This window comes from Hakea prostrata, chromosome 4, assembly GCF_041222555.1.
Source record: "Hakea prostrata isolate BN-2017 chromosome 4, UWA_Hpros_2, whole genome shotgun sequence".
NCBI lineage: Eukaryota > Viridiplantae > Streptophyta > Magnoliopsida > Proteales > Proteaceae > Hakea > Hakea prostrata.
The window spans coordinates 35,368,896-35,392,125 of record NC_142603.1 but is presented as its reverse complement, the minus strand read 5'-3'; the positions used below and the strand labels follow the sequence as shown (position 1 = coordinate 35,392,125).

At 39.9% G+C, this 23,230-nt stretch overlaps 1 protein-coding gene across 1 annotated transcript in view; it reads right to left on the bottom strand.

Annotated features, from left to right (window-relative positions):
• The window catches only part of LOC149018743 (histone acetyltransferase HAC1-like), a 70,339-nt gene extending 53,912 nt beyond the window's left edge, over positions 1-16,427 (bottom strand). The window contains exon 1 of the mRNA XM_089152902.1: positions 16,079-16,427. The gene's annotated coding sequence lies outside the window, so the exon portion shown is untranslated. The remainder of the gene's footprint in view (positions 1-16,078) is intronic.
• Positions 16,428-23,230: the final 6,803 nt, after the last annotated feature.

Below are 23,230 nucleotides of genomic sequence, written 5' to 3'. Positions count from 1 at the left end.
GTATTATAGAAAATGATGGAGTTGCCCAACCAGCAACAAGCTCTGAGTCATCTGAGGTGGCTTGGTCATATGGAATGGAGGCTCTGATATGCCCCAATTAGGCAAAGTGGTCATGTTCCGATTCAAGGAGCTAAATGATATACAGGTAACTGAGATTTTCTTGATCTCCCAGGCTTCCTCTTTCCACTTCCCATTTTTCATTTCTGATTTTGGTATCTCTTTCTTTAGTTTTATTCTTCATCCGCTCATTACCATTTAGTTGGGATAAGGCTGATTTGTTGTTGTGATTGCTACCATTGCATACTCTATGGCTTCATGAAGTCACTTCTCTTTCACCCATAAATTCAAATATTTTATGGCCACCCGCAATATGACTATTTTTACAGCAAGGAGAGCACCCTTTCAAAAAAAGTGGCTATGGACAGTTTGGCTAGCTGCAGCTGCATGTTGGCCATCGCTTAAATTATCAGTACCCTAACTATGGAGGTAATTGCAGTACTGGTTCAAGTTTAGTGAACACCATTTTAACAGTCCTAACCCAGCCATAAATGCCCATGGTAGTTCAACCCATGGAAGAAAATTCGATCGAAATAGTCGAAATTTCGATCGAAATGCCTGCAAAAATCCAACTCGAAACAAAATATAGTAGTAGGCACGAAAAGTATCCATATCGTTTCATATCAAACGAAATTTCAGTCGATACGAGTCGATATTTCGACCCGATACCATATCGGGCCGAAACGACACTTGCGCAGCTTATAAAATACCCAAAATCGACCCTGTTTCGCCATTTCGACGCTGTTTCGAGATTTCGAGCCATATCGCCAGAGCTATTTCGACCTCATTTTGCAATTTTTGCTGATTTCTCTTGCTTTCATCCCATTCTACACCTAATTTCTAGTATTCCATTACCTTCAAACACTTGATTTGCTCCTCCATTTGTGCATTTTCTCAAATCTTGCAAGGTGAGTAACCAACTTCCTCATTTTTTTATTTTTGTTTCATTTGTGCCTTAAATCATGTTGGATTGCTTCCAAATTTATATATGTTTACTTTAGAGTGATGATCTATGAATTTGTAGTGTCAAAATTATTTTTTGATTCTTCCTACTATTTTTTTATTTTTCTGTTATTAAAAATTATTTACTAAATTATGTATATTGTTAAAAATGTTTATGTATAGTACATGTATAAGCTTCAAATGGATGTATGTGAGAGTTGAGACACCATATTGCTGTGATGGTGTTGAATTAATTTTTCTGTTAATTATGTAATTTTACTGTATTTAATATATATTTAAATAATTAAAATTTTTTATTTAAATATTAAAAAAATAATTAATTTCTGTTTTAAATTTAAAAATAGGAGAGTATTAGTGGAAGCATGTATGCAATTTTTTGAGCATGTTGTGGATATTTTTAAGATAGTTAGTATGTATTTTATATATTTTAAAATTATTAATATATTAAAAAATACATATAGTTATACATATTTTTTTTAATATTTAAAAATAGGAGGTTATTATTAGAAGCATGTATGTCATTTTTGGAGCATATTGAGGAGCTTTTCAAGATACTTAGTGTGTGTTTCTTGTATCAGGCACTCTATTTTAAAGATGTCAAACATAGCTTGGGATCATGGGAGGCCACTGACTGCTGATAAGAGGAAGAGTGAGTGTAATTACTGCAAGAAACAAATAGGAGGAGGTGGGGCCACTAGATTGAAGGTGCATCTAGCTGGTGACAACAAGGATGTCACAGGGTGCCCAAAGGTGCCTGTAGAGGTCAAGAGGGCAATGGCCTCATACATTAGTGGTGGAAAGCAAAAGAGGAAAGAGAAGAGAACACAGAGGGATGAGTTCGAGGATGTCTGCTTAGATGACCTTCCAGATCTTAAGGGTTATGGTAGGGATGAGCCAAGAGACAGTGACCCTGATCCAAAGGCCGATCAGCTGAGGAGGGCAATGATGATGAGTAGGGAGCAACAGAGGATTGATGACATCAGGAGGCAACAGAGGGGTCTGGGTTGTGGGTCCTCTAGAGAGCTAGTAGGTATGGGAGGCATAGGTGGCTCCCAAGTCCCTATGAGGAGGTCTCAGAGTGTGAGGCAGGGGTCAAGCTTCCTCAGCACATCCTACAGATTCGGATCTTAAGATTCTTCACAATGATTCCGCCCTATTTGCGAGGCCTGAGCATAAACAGAGAAAGTTGAAGCACTTATGGGGGAGTGTGAAGGAGAAAGTGGGGATGGCTTTCTCCAAATGGACGCATTACCATAGTGTTCCAGCACATACAGCTCAGGGGCCCTACTACAGAGATATGATTGAGCAGATAGGCGAGAATTTGGGAGTGGTGTACAGGGCCCCACTCCATATGAGATATATAATGTGTATTTGTCTAAGCATAAAGAGGACATAAATGAGTACATTAAGGGATTAAAGCCCATATGGAATCATTATGGAGTGACTCTGATGGCTGATGGTTGGACTGGTCCCACTAGATAGTCCATCATCAATTTCATATTGAATTGTAATGGGAGGACAGTGTTCCTCAAGTCAGTAGATGCATCCGGTGAGAAGAAGGATGCAAAATACATTTACAAATTACTGAAGCAAGTGGTGAAGGAGGTTGGAGTGGAAAATTTAGTTCAAATTGTGACTAATAATGGCTCCAACTACAAGAAAGCTGGGTTGAAGATGCAAGAGAACTCCAGGTATCTAAAGTATAAACATATAGCATTAATTTTCATTTGTAAATACATATATTTACATTACACATATACATGTACACTTTATAACTTTGTATTGATGGCTTGATGCCTTAATGGATGGACAGATATAGGCTCTTTTGGACTCCTTGTGCTGCTCACTGCATTGACTTAATGTTGAAGGAGATTGGAAAGGTCAAGCTTGTGAAGAATACGGTGGACCAAGCTCGACATGTTAGCACCTTCATATATAACCACACCTATACATTAAGGATGATGAGGGACAAGGGTCAAGGTGAGTTAGTGAGGCCAGGCATAACCAGATTTGCTACTAATTGGATAGCACTGCCGAGCTTTGAGAGTAGGAAGACTGGCCTTAGGAGTATGTTTGCATCAGAGGAGTGGTTTAAGCGGGAGGGTTCTTCATCGGTGGGAGGAAGGAGAGCTCAGTTGACTATCCTTGATGAGAGTTTCTGGCACAATGTGAGGATAGTAATGAAGATGCTTGAGCCTGTGGTGAATGTGTTGAGGATGGTAGATCAGCAAAGAAAACCTACTCTAGCACACATATTTGCAACAGTAGATAGGATGAAGCAGCAAGTTGCTCAGGTCCACCCACGCGGCAACAAGAAAGTCCTTCAAATCATCAACAGTAGATGGGAGTCTATGTTGCAGCATCCACTGCATAAGGCTGGTGAGTTGTTAAGTTGTTAAGTACTTAAGTCTAGTATTTAATTTAATTTTCATTATGTTATCACACTATTAAGGCTTAAGCATTAACTATTCCCTTTTATGACATTTTTTCTTACACAGCATACTATTTAAATCCCAAGTACCATTACAAGGACAATCTTGGGATGAGGCAAGATTTGATGGATGTTGTCCAAACTATAGTGGAGAAGTTTGAACCGGATACAGCTAAACAAGCAGTCATCCTTATGGAGGTGAGATAGTGATTAGAATCATTTGATATTCACAATTCGTAGTTTTATACTAAGTCATTAACCTAGTAACTACTAACTAGTTATTGTTTTTTCTCTTTATATATTAGATAAAGGCTTTTAGGGATGCCACTGGGAGATTCGGTCGTGCTGTGGCCGTATCGGGACGGGAAACCGCCCCTGCGGGTAAGTTCATTCATTTATTTCATTATACATTTAATTATTATATTCTATATTTAATTTAGTTATTTAAGTATTAAAATGACTTGGAGTCTATGTTTTGTTGCGGTGAGTGGTGGTTGCAATTTGGACGTGATTCACACAACTTGAGTAGGATTGCAAGCAAAGTGCTCTCCCAAACATGTTCTGCCACTGGTTGTGAGCGAAATTGGAGCACCTTCAACCTCATTCACTCGAAGAGGCGCAACCGATTGGGTGTGAAGCGTCTAGAGGACCTTGTCTACCTACACTATAATATGAGACTGAGAGAGGATCATATTAGACAAGGATGGATAGAGAGAGCACCAATATCGAGTTGGCCGACATATTTGAGATGGATGATGATGATAACCCAATAGTTGACTGGATCAGGGATAGTGGAGACGGATTGCTGGATGAGGACGGAGGTCTTCCCAATAGTCGGATTGCGAGAGGAGATGGGGGCTGATGTGGGGGACTTCATGGCCCGGGAGGGGAGGCCACATGCGAGCCCGCCCATCCCTTCGTGCCACACCCTAGTGCATCCACCCAGAGTGAGGATTTGATTTTCTGGTCCGACACTGAGGATGAGGTGACTCAGGCCTCTGGCGATGACGACGATGGTGGTGATGAAAACGGTGATGATGATGATGGAGGGGATGAGGAGGGTGTGGGACCTCGTGATCAGGATTCAACTGATCCTAGGGAGAGACCACCACCACCACCACCTGCTGGACGTGAGAGTCAAGGGGGGGGAGGACGACCACCGAGATTCACGGGAGAGAGTCAGTTCACCCACGCGACACAGGATTCAGACCATACTGGAGCTGCATCTCGAGGCAAAAATGTTTCCTCTACATATTCGAGGAAGGGGAAGGGGAAGGGGAGACAGCATGGCTGGAGCATAGAGGACACGCCATCATATGGGTCCTACCGTCCATCCGATGCCGAGAGCTTGGTGGGATCTATGAGATCGACGAGCATTGATGATGCTAGAGACTCCTCCACCTCCTGAGGATCCGGATGGCATAGGCCTGTAGAGTCCTCATATGATACCCTCGGGGTGGAGAGTATTGGTTCTACCGAGTCGACTTATGGTTATGGTCCTTATGGTTATGGACCATATGGTGTCCCCTCCCGGCTATCGGCCGAGGGTCGGCCGGCAGCCCTGATGGCCCCTTATGGTTATGGAGCGGCCTATGGAGCTTATGGTGTCCCTCCCACTATCAATTATCGGAGTCAGCCACTGCGACCTTATCAGTATCCTTATCCTTCTCCTAGTCCAGAGAGCCAGGGGCAGGGTGGTCTTTCATTTGTTGAGTAGATCTTCCACACTATTCCACAGCCACAAGGCCCACCACCACCAGTTCCTTTGGAGATTCACAATTTCCCACCGTTAGGGAATCTTATGCATGTGGATGAGGCCACATACAGAGGTGCAATTCTTGACTATGTCCAAAACTATATGGGGCGGGGGCAAACATCATGGGAGTTATATTGTCATTTGTATGGGGTGCAGACGGAAGAGGGAGACCTTGAGGCTTGAATAGAATAGACGTAACTTGTAACTTGTAAGTAATAACAATACAGCTTCTTCTCTGATTCATGTACTATATACTTGGAATGTTGGATGTTACATTTTCAGTAGTTTTTTAGTAAACTAGTAGTTATTATAGTGTTTATTATGCTTGAAATAGCTAGTATGCAAAAATCCAAATCAATTTGAGTGCATTTGAGGCTCGAAATTGAGTTTTCACGAATCAGGAAAAAAGTATCCAGTTTCGGTCGAAATTTCGACCGAAACCTCGAAATTTCGACCTTTTCCAAGGTCGAAATGTTCATTTCGATCGAAATTTTTACCTTGGTTCAACCACATAGTGGCAACTGCAGTGGATTGATCTCATCACGACCATGTCTTCTTCTACCTCTTCTACACCCTAAGATAAAATACCTTCAGTTTATTGACCAGTCCCTTTTTATGTAATGTGTGGAAGACTAGATATGATTCTTCAGTAGCAGTATGACATGGGAAGCTTACGTATCACAGACAGCTGTTAACTTCCTTCAGCAGATTTAACTGCGGTCTCACCCTTTTAATCTAGCATGTGCATGATAGAATGAAATCCTGAAATGATGTGTTAGTATTTGACGTATAAGCAAGAAATGATTTCAATGGGAACAAAAGCGAAGCTAATGAAGTCTTAGTTAAGGTTCGTGTATTTTACATTTTTACATTCCCATGCTTATTAAGCTGTTTTACATCAATTACATATTTTGATCACTTTATGTTACTAATACTAGGCTATGTTAAGTCTTAGAACATCATATCCTACAAACCTAGGGTCTTAACTCAAAATACATTTTGAACTTTGACTTTGCAAAATCTGATCAAGGTCATACTTGATGCATTAATCAATTGATGACTTGTTGAACACTTGGTCAGAGGTTTGTAGTCCTCAAAACAGCCTCTATACGAATAAAGGTAAGGCTGTGTTCCCCCCCCCCGGGGGAAAGGGGAAAAAAAGAAATATACATAACCTACTAAATGCAAGAGCCGTGTGCACTAGATATGGCCTTTAGCCTTGCAAAATGTAGTGGCTCCAAAAAGGCTTTATCCAAAGCTTCTTAACAAAACTAGGTCAAGAACCTATATTCTTGATCCAACTTGCTTTTCTAGCAAACTGAGTTAGGATCCAAAACCAAGTCCTTGAACCTAGACATATGCAATGGAAGCCTTTGAATATTTGAATGCTCAAGTATGAAGGGGCGATCTGATTTAGATTAAAGGAGCTAGATTACTATAGGAGAAGTAATGCTGGCCCAGGAATGGTCTACTGTGGTGGGCTTTCATGGAAAGAGAATTAGTAGATATGAAGAGAAAATTCGCATAATAGAGAAGCAGGGAAGGGGAGAAAAGAGTGCCCACACTCCCTACCAGCCACACATGCTCTCACAAACAAAATTCAACCCATTCTATTCAATCTGTGTCTACGACTGGGGATTACATCATATATATAGAAAATCACAAAAAGTTAATTTAAGGCCAACTCCCAATGTAAGTGACCAATCAAAATAGGAAACCAAAGTAATTATTTATAAACTAAATATCCTAAGAATCTAACTTCTAAAATAAATAAAATAATCAAAGACACTATTTCTCCAAACTATATTTCCTAAAATCCTATTAGACCCATGAATTCAACTCAACCCGGGTCCTCCTGGGCTAGAAACCCCTTTTTTTTTGGGGGGGCCCCCCTTGGGTTTCTCCCCCCCACAAAAGGGGAAAAAAAAACACCCCCCCGGGGGGGGGAAAAAAAAAAAAAAAAAAAAAAAAAAATTCACCCACCCCCCCCCCCCCCCCCCCCCCCCGCGCACCCAACCAAAAAAAAACCCCCCCCCCCCCCCCCCCCCCCATATAGAAATTTCGCCCCCAATTTTTTTTTGAATATTTTAACCAATAATTTTGGTAAATTTGATACTTATCCTAATCTGATGTAAATATGTGGTAAATTTGAATTATTTCTAAAAATTATTCCATTTAAATTCTCTTACCTAGTCACATTTAATATATTACCTTATGAGGCCTACATCATTAGGACATAATTGGAACGATTATCAAATCACTCTGAAGATTCTTTTATAAGATTCATTAATAATTTAAATTGTTTCCATAAATTATTTCATGTATACACTCTTCCCTAATCACATTTGGCATGTTGACTTTGATAATTTAAATTATTTCTTAATAAATATTTCCATTTAAATCTCCTGCCTAGCCACATTTAATGTGTTACCTTCTCAGACCTAAATCATTCAGACATTGTTGGAAAGATTAACTGACGATTCTATTACAAAATATCTTCATAATGTAAATTGTTTCCATAAATTATTTCATGTATATATTCTTCCCTAACCACATTTGGCATGTTGACTTTTGAGAACTAGATCACTAGAATATAGTTGGTAAGATTGCTCATTAATCTTGATGATTTTGCTATAAAAAGTTTTTCTATTTATAAGTTATTCTATATAGATTTTCTTCCAAATTACATTTAATACATTAACTATTGAGTCTTGAATCATTGTGATAAAATTGGTAAGATTGTGATACAATCGCGAGAAAATCGCCTAAAAGTGCAAGAAATAGTATAAAAATCACACACACACAAAAAAAAAAAAAAAAAAAAAAAAAAAAAGAGTCCGAAATATCGCGATATCTCGCGATATCTGGTAAATATCGTTTCGCCCCCTGGTTTCGTTTCGCCAGGGGGCGAAACTGGCGAATTTCGCCGATATTTCGGCAAAATTCGCCGAAATTTCTTTCCATGGTAACAACTAACAACTGTGGCTTCAAATGCAGCTGATTGGAATAAAAGATCCAAGTTGTCAACCACCATCTAGTTTGGATAAGACTGAGTTGAGTGCTGAAACTTTTTCTGTCAACACAAAGTTCTTTTTTCACAGCTTTCTCCTCCGAAGGTCATACACTCATACCTTCATAGTTTGTTGCAGCAGTTGGCCATTCAAAGCTTTTGTTTCAAATTGTCATCATTAAGGATGCAATCGAAAAGTGATTAACTCCAGATTAAAGGAATTAGAAGAACCAAGGGCAGACCTAAGATAATTTTAGGAGAAGTGGTGGGAAAGGATATGAATAGCTTAGGCCTCGTATCCAATATGCTTCAAACTTAGCTGATTGAAAGGCAAGGATCCATGTAGCCAATCCTATTTAGTGGGGACAAGGCTTCTTGTTATTGTTGTTGTTGTCATATTAGGAGTGTAATGGAGCGGTTCAGTTTGACTCAATTTTTCGGTTTTGGTGTGAGTCTAGGGAAACCACAGCTTTGATGCTAGTTTTAGGAAAAGCAACACCAAAAGTAAAGGAGTTATAGATTTCAGCTTGGTTTCTGTTTAGGATGGGCTCAGGTTCAGTTGGGTTTGTAAATCAGTATCAATTCAGTCAGTTTCAGTTTGAAACCAGGAAATGACTGGTTTTGGGTATAGGTTGAATTTTCCCTATTAGGGTTTAGGATTCCTTTTGGTTTGGTTCTTGATACATCCTATGATATAACCAGCCAAGGACAGCCCACGAAGAGCCAAAAGAGGGTCCAGACTCAAGCTCTGAGGCAAGCCCGCGGGCCAAACCAACAAAAGGGTATTTTTGTCATTTTTCCATCCCCTGGATCGAGTCTTAAGTAGCCGAAATTAATCCAGTTATTTTTCTCATTTTTCTAGAGTCCTTTTCTATGCTTTCTTTGTTATTTGGAGTCCCAGTTTGGAAGTTATTCAAGAGTTTAAGTTTGAGTGGAAGTTAGCCGGTTGTGATAAGATTCCTTATCCAAAGGAGTTTCTTATCTTTTAAGTGTTCATTTTCATCTGAAAGTTAGTTATTTGAGTCCTTGTTTAGCAAGTAATTGAAGTTAAAGAGTCAAGTAGGAGTCTAGCTCTTATCTATAAATACCAATTGAATCATGTAAGCAATTCAGCTTGTTGATGAATAAAATTTGAGTTTGAAGAATTGGCTTTGAGAGAAACTCACGACCCCAAGTGGGTGACCTGCAGCTGGGTAACAGTGATTTAATTCTTCTTCTTCTTCTTCAAGTATTCAAGCAGCAGTTCCAGCAAGCCTCTTCAGTTTGCAAATACAGAAGCTCCCCCACCTTCCCTAGGCCATCGCACCAATACCCAACCCCTCCCCTGCTTCTGCCCAAGCCCTTAATCCCTCCTGCTATGCCACGGCCCCTTTAGGATTCCCTCCCCTGCAGTTTTCAAATCCCAGCCCTCCTAACTTCCCTTTCTTCTCCTTTTAGGTCACCCCACACTTTAGGACTTAAATCTGCAATTAATTTCTGAATTAGGCCTTTTTTACAGTTTCTAAATTCTGCACTTTGTCTTCTTCTTTAAGAAATTCTGCAGAATTTTAGCTTCCATAAACCCTAAGTTCTGAAATTCAGATCTGAACCACCTTCTACAGCAGAGTTTAGAGCTTCAAGAGTACCCTAAAATCCTAGGACATCCTTCCCCTTTTTGCTGGAAATCCTAGGCAACCCTAGGAATCCAAGGAAGTTACCAGACTACCCCTTGCCCTAAATTCGGAGTTTACATCATCTTATCACTTGGTCAGTCCGTGGCCTGTTGGTTTTGCAAGAACCGAGCAAAAATGTCATTCTAAAATAAAACCATAGTTGAACCATTAAGGATTCAGTTTGATTCTGATCAAACACAAATGGGTTGGTTCAGTCCAGTTTGACACCCCCTAGGCATATCCATATTAATCCTTATCAAAACTCACTAAGGGCATGTTTGATAATGTTTTAAAAGAACGTTTCTGGCGTTCTTCTGGTCTTTGAGAACAGAAGAACAAGTTGGAGGTGTTTGATAAAACAGTTCGTTTTTCTATTCTTTAAGAACGAACCGGTAAAAAAAAGGGTCTTCAGAACGCCTTTTGCAGAACATGATAGACATGTTTTTACAAAAGAACGGAAACAAAACTCATAACTGGTCCCGATAAAACCCATGTTCACGCAAACAGCCAACAGCTTGGAGATGAGATGGCTTGAAGCTCTGCTAATCCGGCGTCCTCTCCACGGTAACCCACATCCTTTCCTCTCATCTCACTCGCAAACGCTCCTCTGATGTTTCTCACAACAATGCTTGCTGCTCTCCTGCTAGGGATTCTCAACTATCTCTGCTAAATTATCTCCATTGTCAAGCATTGCATTCTTCTCAGAGAATTCTTTAGGTATTTCTTTGTTCACTTCCTTTTCTTCCCGTTTCTGGTTTTCTATGGTGAGGGAATGTCTGGTGAAAAACATCTCATGTGAAGAAATTCTGATCTAGAGCCTTCTAGTGTGAAATCTTCGATTTCTCTGTCGTTCGTTATTTCGCATATACAAATTAGACGTTTATACGGTCAATTAGAAGAGTTGTTTTGCTTGTTATAAGGACTTTTCTTTGGTTTCATATCTTTGGAACTTCACAAAACCTAAGACCTAGAATTTCATATACTACATTTTTGCCTCAATTTGGTTAGGCATGTTTTACCATCCTCCTCTTTTCATTTGAACTCGTTTTCTTTAAACTAGAGCACTTTTTCTCTTTATCTCTGCCGGTTCTTTGGTGAATGATATCTTCATTCATTTCGATTTGCAATTTGGGCTGATCTAAACTACTAATATGTAATTTTTGTGTCTTCTTTTGTATCTGAAATCTTGTGTGCTTCATGGTGTTCCGTTGTTTTTCCCCCTTCCCCATTAACTAGTTTCTTTTTTTCTTCTTTAAATCTTAATTTAGATTTCTGATTGCTTGCGATAGGTATACTATCGATATCCTTGTTAAGTTGGATAAGTAGTTTGTGGATTTGATTTAATGTAACACAGCATTTTTTTTTTTTTAAATCTGTTTCATTGTATCTGGGATCCGGACAATTATCCAACATTGTTGTCCATTCACCCTCTCTGAATTTTGTTTATCACTGGACAAATCACATGTGTTTTCTTTAATGAACATGGGCAAATTATTCAAGCTATTGTGAAGTATTTGATCCTATCCAATCCTTCACCTCACTGAATGCCTTAATTGGATGTGATTAACATGTATTATTTGAATAGACAAAGGTGAAAATGAGGAAATTGGCCTTCCAACATATGTGTTCAGAGATTTCAACTTGGCTTCTTTCTTCAGACAGAATTCCTTGGTCGCCTAGTATCTTCTAACATTTATCAATCCTATGTTTATACACAAGGATATTGTATTATGAATAGTTGGTTAACTGGATAACTCTGACCATAATATATCAATCTGGAACTCAATTTTAGTCTTATTGTTCTGTCTAGCGTTCCACTTTTGTTTTTTGAAAAGGCAAATTTTGAGTTGCTACTAAAGTAAGGCTGGATCACAAAAGCATACAGCCCCAGGCAGGATTGTCTTGAATAGAATTCAATGCTGCTTTGGTCTTTAAAAATTCAGCAACAGTTGATGAATTTGTAGCAAACCATGATAATTGAAGTGGGGAGGGAAAAAAGGAGGAAAAACAGAAAATAGAAAAGATGGAGAGGAATGAATTGAGCATCACGCTCTCTCAATCTCTCACCCACTCAGAGTACTAGTGTTTCACCCTTCCCATTGCATCTCACCCACTCCTACTTTCTGCAGGTTGATTTGATTGTATGTCAAGAAGCATGATTTTTTTTTTTTTTTTTTTGCAGGTTGAATGAAGAAGTTTCAAATGATGAAGTGAATCTATAGTGCAAATATGCAGGATATGCTTCCTCAGTTTTCGTTCTCTCATATTATTATGTTGCTTCTTTTGTTCATATAGGTCTATCATGAGGCCCATTCCAGCCGTTTTTCAAAGGACCAAACTACCTGCTTTGCATAGGGGCAAACAGGTGAGTGGTCTAAAATTTTTATTTGTTAGATTCCCTGGCATGCTTATTATATAATAGTTTACGAACCTTAAAAGATAAAAATTTTAACTATTGAATGAGAAGTGCCTAGGTGACATTAGTCTTCTCTATCTTGGGAATTGTTGAGATGTTGTGGTCTAGTTTTCATTTATATCTATATGGTAAGTGTTAAGTAACTCTATTCAAAGAATCTATAGAGTGCACATAATACATATCCACAGAGGGTTTTTCTAGTCTAATGTGCATGGGAATTTTCACTCGAGTTTGTGTTGCTATTTAGTTGTGGATATCTTTGCTACCTTGCCTATGGTGTCAAGGATATTATGTTATTTAACATAACCTTATACTTTATATTAGTCAAGAAACATGAGTGGGAAGGTAGATTTTTTATATTTTGAAATTTGATTTCTAACATTTTCCCCCTAAATTCAATTGGTGGGCATTCTTCTATTTGCCATATGGTGGTTTAATCATTTTCGGATTAAGACTCCCAGATCTTGTCATCTTTTGAAGGGGACAAATGAATTTATATATATTAAAAAAAAAAAAAAAAAAAAAAGAATATCTATGGATTGTTCATGTTGAACAACCCAAACATATCAAAACAAAGTACAAATTGTTACCACACAATTTTTCTCTAGGTTTCTTGCAAAATCAATGCTTAAAACCTTGGTCTCTAGGAGAATGTCAAGTAATACAACTCAACCTGCAACTACCATTGACAAAATAACAAGTGCAGTACCATCAAATTCGTAGTTACAATATGGCTTTGAAGTGTGGTTATCTGGGCACATTTCAGAAAGGTTATTGGTTCTATATATATAAATTGAAAAACATGGGTGGTATCATGCTTTGCTGTTGAAATTATTTTGTTGTTTGTATCCTGAAGGTGAGCAGTGTAGGTGTGGAGTCTGTGGACTTTGTGAGAGTAATTAAACTTCAAAGAGAAAATGTTTAAACTGCCTTTGAATGGATATTGAAAAACTCTTCATATGTTGTACATGAGCTACACTGTGCTTCCTGTAGTGAATATCCATCATTATACAGCTATTATTTGTAGATATTATTCAAGTAAGTAAATTTGACAATCTGCATTTGTATTTGGTTTTCCTTTGGTAGTTGAGACATCCTACTGCTTTGGCTAGTATAATTTGCTGATTTTAGCATCATGGAACAGTAATTTTAAGTTGATGGTTGATTTTAATTTGGGGGATGGAAAAACTCATACAATGCAACCTTTGCCACATAAAGCATTGCAGGATATTTTGAGATTAATACATGATGCTTACCGCAAATCAAGGTTTCCAGTTGTTTCTACGTCTCCTTGAGATGTATGGTGGGAAGCTTTTTGATCGTCTCAATGACCTTGGCTTATTTTGGTAAGCAACTCTTGCAACATTCCAAATTGTAGCTCTTCGGACTTTAAACTCTAATTTTGCAACCTAGTGAACTCTTAAATTTGAATTGATGTTTTATGTGAGTTAGAAACGATTGGAACACAGTTTCACATTTGTGTTAGCTCTATTTCCTGTTATTGCCCTTGGTGAAAACACATACATTCTTAGTCTTATTACATATTTACTTGACGACTCTATTTTTTGGATCTTTAGCTCAATTGGTAGAGTACTTGGAACGTAACAAGTTTCAAGGGGATGGTGGTTCAAATCCACCAAGATTCTTTTGATTCAATCATAAATTTAGATTATACATCACCAAGATTAAACCTCTTAGTGAAAAAATACCCATAAGTTCTCAATACAAGCAAACCAAAACCACTATTCCTCTATTATGAACTATAATTGAAAACCAAGTTGATGGACTTCTACAATGAAGGATAATATTATGTGATTTTTTTTTGGTCAAAATTACGTGTTTATTTATTATAGTCTTTTATGCTTTTTGCTAATCTAAATTTTTTTTTTTTTTTAATTTCATTGATATTTGACTTCTGTAGCCATATTATGTCTATTGGGCATGACTTGAATCATAATTTTGGTATTAATCATAAATTTTTATGACAGAAAAGACAAGTGCATCAAACAACATAGGTTTTTATAAATGTTCTTTTTTCATTCCTAGAACGAGTTTATCAAACACCCATTTCTAAACAAAAAATGGTCTCTTAACACAGAAACATGTAAAAACGGTTCTATACAAGAACTGGTCTCTCAAAACGGAAATGTTACCAAACGCATACTAATTTAACATGGATGTCGATAGTACATAAAAATGTCTACTAGAACTTTATCGGAAACAAAACAAAACAAAACAAAAAAAAACTGTATGTTTCTTGCAGTAGAAATTTTTGCACTCTTTTCTCCTCCAGCAATTGCTCATGTTTTCATTATTTTCAGATCCCTAGGTTGCTCACTGCTCATATAGCATTCAAACATTGCACGACCAAACATATCCATAGTGGTAAAGGCATCCCTTTACATCTCAACAATAAAAAAATATTAAATAAATAAACCATTTGGGCATAAGAGGACATCAATTTTGCTAGTCTTTTGGGACAAAATGTCTTGAACACACTCCCCCAACCCCCAACCAAACAAAGCCAAAAAAACAACTTTCTAGTTGTTTTTAGATCTACTAAGATGTATAGCTGTGATACTTGACAAACCATATATTGCTAACTAAAGAATGGAAGTCCACATGGTACAAAATTATGACTTTGGGAAAAATGACTTGGTTTTGACACGTAAAAATGAAATCCTACATGACACAACCAGAAGTCTCGATTTCGGCAAAATTTCAACTCAGTCGAATGAATTCTGCAACTCACTTAGACAAGTTTTAGTTGTATTAACGAAGTTTTGGACATGAACCTATCTTATACACAATTTTCAACAAAACAGCAACTCATTTTGTTGATGTAAAGCTTTCTCCAATTTTACCTGAGAACTCCATGACTAACAGGAAAACTCTCTCCCTCTGGCAAACATCCACCTTAACATTACAGTGAATTTGAAGAACCATTTGGCCAAGCAATCCTTCAAAATCGATTTTAAGCATCAATCGGTATAAGCAATTCCCAACAAAACTCATGGCTTCAGTACTAAACACCTACTAACTACCTGAGCATTCCCCGGTATCCATCCATACTCATAATTCATATAACAAGGTCAGAAACACTACACAGCAATCAATGGCACCTCCTCCCCCCCCCCTCCAAAAAAAAAAACAACTTAGATTCTAATCTGCCCACCAATACTAAAACTGGGAAATTTTGACGAAACTTATAGACTAAGAGCAAAAAGTAACTCAAAGATAAGAGTAGGATCTAGAATAAAAAAAACAGTGCCACTGGCATTATAAAGAAACCCAAAACGTACCGGAAGGGAGAGCGAAAGATCACTTCCCCCAATTACAAACAAGACGTGAATTCTCCAGCAATATACATGTCTACACCGAATAGGAAGCTTAGACACTCGAAAGCTGCGCCTATGACTGGGAATGACGTTACCCAAGAAGTCTAAAGGGGTAACTGACTTTCAAATGGTACTGCGACTACGCAGCACTACCACAGCAATTGGAGCCAAAGGAAATAAATACCTTAATTAAAAATTAAACAGAAAAAAGGTGGAAATCTATTAAATTATTGAATAAGTGTTTTCAAACAATAACAGCAGCTTTAATCATGACATGATGGAAATGTAAACTCTCAGGGAGTCCAGACGCAGATATAACCCTGAGACTTCAAGGAGAATATTTATTGAGGCTTATAGATAATGGGTACCTGCGATTAACCCAAGTAACCCTAACTTTCATTCGCAGAATCAATGAGAAAACCCTAAAAAAACAGGATGCAGAGAAGACGACGAACCTGGGCAGCCTGAAGAACGCAGATGAAGAAGAGATTTGTACGGAGCTCAACGACCACGATCGGAACTGCGATTGAAGAGGCAATTAGAAATTGGATTCCTTATTTCGACGAATTGCGCAGAAGAGTCGGGGTTGTGGTAGAAGGGAGGGTCCCCGTCACCGTGCCACGAGCAAATTCGCAGTTTCGCACGCACGGAGCGAATCGGGAATTGGACTATCGCTTTGCTTGTGGGCGAGAATTTGGGTGTGATTAATTGAACATCAGTAGGCTCAGAAAATGTTTGGATATTTTAGAAAATTTAACCCAGCGAGAGACCCTTCTGAAGAATTATTGTATTTTAAGGTTTTTCAACCTTATAAGTAAGATTATGTTCCTGTACGGCTGCACGGGCGCCCCCACCGCGCCGCTTTAAGAAGTCGTTAGTTCGTACTTCGTGCCTGAAAAATGAGACCTGGATAAGTAAAAAAAAAATATTCCTTTTTTTTTTGTTCGAATAGTTGAATAAAAACTTCATCGTATTAGAAACAAGTACTGGAGTGATAAATTGTACAAGTCCAGGATTGACTTGCTTTCAGGGAATATACAGCCTTCCTTTTAGAGAATATGTAGCCATATTAGTAAGCCAAGTACTTAAAATAATAAGTTGACAGGTCCAAAAGCTGGTTTAGTATTACTAGAGACAATATCAAGTAAAACCTTAGATAATCCCAAGGGCCAAGCTTTGCCAATAGGTTTAGGCAATTGATCAAGTATTGCTTTATCATTACGCCATACTTAATCTTGTTTTGAAGAAGTTACGCGTGATCTATCCCCAACAAAATACGACTTAGCATATCTTCCAAAAAATGATCAAAATATATTCAACCCATGGTCAATACTAGAAATGTGACACCAAAAAAGCCTTCCTATCACCCCATTCTTTTCATTATAGAAATATGTATCCCAGCACACAATAAAATAGTATGATGAATTGAAATTAGTTCATTCTTAGATATGCAAATACATTTATCAATATAGAGGGAGATAAGGTCCATATTTCAGGTTCTAGTTGTAAAGTGATGCGTGTAGAATCTGATAGACCGCTGGAAGTCCAAGTGATCTGCAAAACAGAGTCTGGGCCAACCTTGGGTGGTCAGGAATCCACCTCTGGTGACCAAGTTAATAACACAACACTGAGAAACTCTGGAGTTGAGTAGAGCCTTTAGAATCAGCTGAACAAGAACTCGAATTACCTTTAGCATAGGTGGTTGTGGGGTATTTATAGATATTACTTGTTGAAGGGTGATCATTGGATTGATCAGGCTTACTTTTCTCTTGATCGTTAGATCTAAGTGTTGGTGCAACCTAGAGGGGGGTGATTAGGTTGTACCTCGTGGATTATACCAAATTCTCGGTTTGATTGTAATTTCAAGGTAAATTAATAATTTAAATGAACTTCAATAAGTCAAGCAATCACAACACATAAATTTATAGTGGTTCGACTTTACGAGTCTACGTCCACTCCTCTCTTAGCCTCAAGAGAATATTCCACTAATGAATCTCTTTCAATACGATGGGTAATGAGTCAAACCCTTACAATCTTTGTTACGGGGCAAGAGTACTGATATGGAGGGATTATGATCAGACCGGGTTCATACCTGGTCCGACCCTTGACCCCGGTTGAGACGGAAAGAACCGATTCGCTCCCGAGCAAACCGGATCCAGAAGATGGCTTGCTGAAGAAGAAAGCTTATTCGGCTGCAAGCGTGCCCTAATCCTACTTATGGATTAGGGTAAACACCCTAATGATGGCAGACTCGAATTGACGGCTGCGGATAATCATTATCGAAGGGATAAACATCAGATAACCTAAAGGTTATCTCAGGAGTCCTCTACTAGCCCAAACAAGTAGAAGTCTATTGCTCAACGGATCTCACTGATAAGATCCAACGACTACCCGAAGAAGGCTCAAGTGCATCCAACGAAGGATATTCGAAGGTACACTCTATATAAACCTCACTACCATACAAGGTGAGGGGATCGAAGAGAATACTATCTGAGACTCAGGTTCAGATACATACTGATAGGCCTAAACTATCGGAGATCCGCTATCTAGATCACCTTTCCCGGTTCTTCATTCCTTAGCTCTGCGCTTCTAGCGAGCCGTTTGTGATTAAGTTCATCAAGCGACTTAGCCTTCGGAGGTGGACTCCCGACCCCGCCGGTCGGGCCACATCCGACGCTTTCGTTTTGCGAGGACATCACGTGGAGATCCAAGGGCTGAGCAGATTTTGGACGCATCAATTGGCGCCGTCTGTGGGAAACGACTTGAAAAGCCATGGAGACTAGATCAGCAGCCGCTGCACAACGCAATTCCGATGTTCAGATCCCTGGAGTGAATAATCCAGATATTCCCCAGGAAAGCCAAAATCCTATCGAGGTGGATGGTGGCCAGGGAGGACGTAATCCTCCTCCTGATACAATCCAAGATCAATTGGATCAGGTAAATATTCAACTCTTGGAGATGAGCCAAGCACTCCGCATGCTCACCAGACGAGTGGTTTTACCACAAGAGCCTGATCAGCGCGATTCAGGGAGACGTGCATTGCCACGTGACCAGAGACTGGCTGAAGACCGGAATGTTGATCAGAATTTCCGTGAAGGAGACCGAGGACTTCGGAGGATCGATGATCAACCGAGGCGAGACGATCGGTTCGACAGACCACAAGAGAGTACAACTGATTCAAACACAAGGTTGGATACAAGGGTAAGAACTCACTCACCCACTATCAAAAGAACCGTTCGTGATGATCGAGCAGTTCGCGATGAGAGGAATGCTCGGGAAGGACGGGCTGTTCGTGATGATCGAGTAGCACGGGATGATCGTGTTAATCGAGGTCGTGATCATATTGCTGAAGATCACCCGACCCAGTTGGTCAAGAATTGGCCAACATCAATGAGAAATTAGGGCAGTTGGCTAAGGGAAGAATAAGCGAGGATATTTACTCGGTCATTCGGAAGACTCCCTTTGCTTTGAGCCAATTGCGGGATATCGGTTTCCCCATAACTTCCGTTTGCCTACCTTCTCAACATTCGATGGCTCCGGAGATCCAACAGCTCACATCGGCTATTACCAACGAGACCATAGCGATTTCGGGTAATTCGATGAAATTTTATGCGGGGTTTTTGGTTCATCTCTAACTGGAGCAGCACAAAAGTGGTTTTCTAACCTCCCCTCTGGAAGGATCGTAAACTTTGACGAATTGGCGCGCCAATTCATAGGGCGATTCCGGAGTGGGATACGAGTCAAGAAAACGGAAGAAACCTTGTCTCTTGTCAAACAAGGAAAGAGCGAATCGATCGGAGAGTTTCGAAAAGATTCAACAAAGTGACGATGGAGATAGAAAATTTGGATGAACAAGTAGCCGAACTGCTCTATTCACGGGACTCACTAATCGGAAACTCCTGGAGTTATTACTACGGGATATGCCTGCGACTTATGCTCGAGTTGGTACGAGAGATGCCGAAGCGAGGCTGAAGTCATGGAGATTCTAGATGCGCGCCAAGGAGATAATAAAGTCTCCAATAAGGAACAAAAGGCTCCTGAGCGAAGCGCGAAGCCAAAGAAAAATGTTCGCGATCGGGTTGGAAAATCCCAGCCTTGGCGCCAAAGGTCCCCCGGTAAAAGTGAGTACACTCCATTGAATGCTCCTCGGGCTGATATTTTGAATATCCTCAAAAGAAAAAATATTTTAAAGTGGCCGCCTAAAATTCTTTTGAAACCCGGAGAGCAGCAGGATCGGGAAAAGTATTGCCGATTCCACAAGGACTATGGTCATTATACTAATGATTGTCGTCATCGAAGGCGGATATTGAGAGATTGATATCTCGGGGACATCTGTCCGATTTTGTTAGCGAGGAGAAGGGAGGTGCCACGTGAGCCACGTGCGGCTGCTCCAAAAAGGGATCGTTCGGTTAGTTTGGAACGATCAAGGGAGGCCCCGAAGTCTAAGAAAGGCAAGGAGGTGATTGAAGCTACTCGGTCACCAATCCTTACCATCTTCGGAGGACCAGAGCCCGAATCACTCCGGAGTCTGAAAACAAAATCCAAATTTGTTGGAACCGGAGAGACGCAGAAGCGGAAGAAGCTGAATGGTGAAGATTCTATCACCTTTAGCGAGGAAGACGAAAGAGATGTTTGTTTACCTCATGATGATGCTATAGTCATCAAGGTAGAGATTGCACGGCGGGAAGTGCATAGAGTTTTGATTGATACGAGTGGTCTGCGGTGACCTAATTTCCTACGAAGTGTATCAAAAATTGAAGGTGGATCGGGACTTGATGAAACCTTCATCCACACATCTATATGGCTTTGCAGGGTCATCTGCAGTGGCGGAAGGATCGATCCAGTTGGATTTATCCATTGGAAGTTTTCCTAAGGAAACAACTGTCCGAATCAATTTTTTGGTGGTTCGGGAACTACCAGCCTATAATATGATTCTCGGGCGACCATCTTTATCCAAGATATGTGCTATTGTTTCAACAAAACACCCGAAGATAAAATTCCCGACCGATATGGGAATTGGTCAAGTCTCCTCCGACGGGAAGATCTCTCGCAGCAGTGTTATGTTGCCTATTTAAAAGACAAGGAGGGTCCGAGGAAGGTAACTGACCTCCCCATAGAAGTTCGAGATGATCGGGAAGAGACAGAGATGCAAAGACCCGAACCAGTGGAGAAGCTGGAGCAAATTCAGCTGGGTACCGAGGATGAGAAAAAGATTACTTATATCGGGTCGAGCAGTGGAAGAGTTTAAAGATGAGTTGAAGTTATTTCTTCAACAGAATAAAGATGTATTCGCATGGTCTGCGAGGACATGCCCGGAATCGATCGGGCCATTGCAGAGCACAAACTCGGATAGACCCTAAGGCGAAACTAGTGATACGAAAAGAAGAAATTTCTCCATTGAAAAGTATGAAGCCGTTCGAAGCGAAGTTGAAAAACTTAAGAATTCTGGTTTCATAGAACCAATTGAGTGCCCAACTTGGTTGGCCAACGTGGTAATGGTAAAAAAGGCGAATGGGAAGTGGAGGATGTGTACGGACTACACAGATCTAAACAAAGCTTGCCCAAAAGATTGCTACCCGTTGCCTCGGATTGACCTCTTGATTGATGCGATTGCAGCAGGATATGAAACTTTAAGTTTCATGGATGCCTACTCGGGGTATAATCGGATCCTTATGAATAAGGAGGATGAGAAGTATACGGCTTTCATGATTGATCGTGAGAGCTATTATTACAAGGTCATGCCTTTTGGCACGAAGAATGCGAAGCAACATATCGGAGGGCCATCAACAAGATTTTCAAAGAGCTGATAGGAAAGAATGTTGAAGCTTATGTTGACGACATGCTAGTGAAAAGCTTTACAAAAGCAAATCATATTGCAGATTTGATCGAGGTTTTCTCGATCTGCGGAAACATCAAATGAAGCTAAACCCGGAAAAATATGCCTTTGGAGTCTCCTCGGGCAAATTTTTGGGCTTCATGGTATCACGAGAGGGGAATTGAGGCTAATCCTGCCAAAATACAAGCTCGATTGATATGGAGGCTCCCAAAACAGATTCGGGATGTACGGTGTTTAACGGGGAGAGTTCGTTGCTTTAAATCGATTTATCTCCAAGTCCGGAGAAAAATGTTTGCTTTTCTTCAATGCACTTAAAGACACTGAAGGGCGGTAAGGAAGCAAAGTGGACTGAAGAGTGCCAGAAAGCTTTCGAGGAATTAAAAGAAGCACTTGGACAACCACCGATCCTGTCCAGACCATAGAAGGGGGAAATATTACAGCTATATCTAGCGACGTCCCTTTTGGCGGTCAGTGCAGTACTTGTTCGGGAAAAAGATAAAAAACAGTGACCGATTTACTATGTAAGCCACGTGTTGCTAGATGCGGAGACGAGATATTCGCAGATTGAGAAGCGAGCTCTTTCTCTCATGATGGCCGCCGGGAAGCTAAGGCCATATTTTCGAGCTCATCCAATCGAGGTATTTACAACTTTTCCTCTTAGTAAAGTTCTTAACAAACCTGATTTGTCCGGAAGGATGGTGTCCTGGTCGGTTGAGCTCAGCGAGTTCCAAGTGAGCTTTAAGCCCGGAAGCGCAATCAAGGCTCGGGCATTAGCCGACTTTGTAGTAGAAACTAATGCACCAGTGGAACCCACCATTGAGGATCCCATTATACCAACCACTTGGGAGGTATATGTGGATGGATCGAGTAATAAAGATGGAGCAGGAGCTGGAATTCTATTAAAAAGTCCAGTAGGATTTATTATTCGATATGCTTTAAGATTCTCATTTGATGCAAGTAATAACGAAGCGGAATATGAGGCTCGATAGCGAGGACTTCGGTTGTCAAAAGCATTATCTATTGCAGATGTTACTATTTATAGTGACTCTCGACTTATAGTCAACCAAGTCCAGGGGGGAGTATGGCATTAAAGAACCACGCTTGCAAAAATATCGGGAGATAATGCAGGCATTTCAAAACCAATTTCGGAATTTGAAGATATCTCAGATTTCGAGGAATGAAAATTCAGTGGTAGATGAGCTATCCCGACTAGCCAATGCCAAGGAAAAGAATCTAGACCCTTCGGTCTACATTGAAGAGATAACTTTTCCAAGTTATCATGAGAAAGAAATTTCTTATATTGAAGCAAAACGTTCTTTGGATGGATCCAATAATCGAGTATCTAAGGGATGACAAATTACCCGAGGATCCGGTAGAGGCAAGGTTGATCAAGATTCGATCAGCTAGATTTGTCATTCGGAATGGGAGACTATACAAAAGATCTAATGCTGGACCCCTTATGAGATGTATAGGCCCCGAAGGAGCAAAATCAGCTTTGGCTGAGGTTCATGAAGGAATTTGTGGAGCTCACATGGGTGGCCGAGCCCTGGCCCACAAAATTCTAAGACTTGGGTTATATTGGCCTAAGGTCCAAGAGGCTGCTATGGAGTACGTTCGTCGATGTGGTAACTGTCAAATTCATGCTACAAGATCGAAGCGCCCGGCGGAAACTATGACTTCAATTCTAAATCCCATTCCCTTTGCAATGTGGGGAATTGATATCATGGGCAAATTCACCAAGGCATCAAAGTGGACGGGAATATCCGATAGT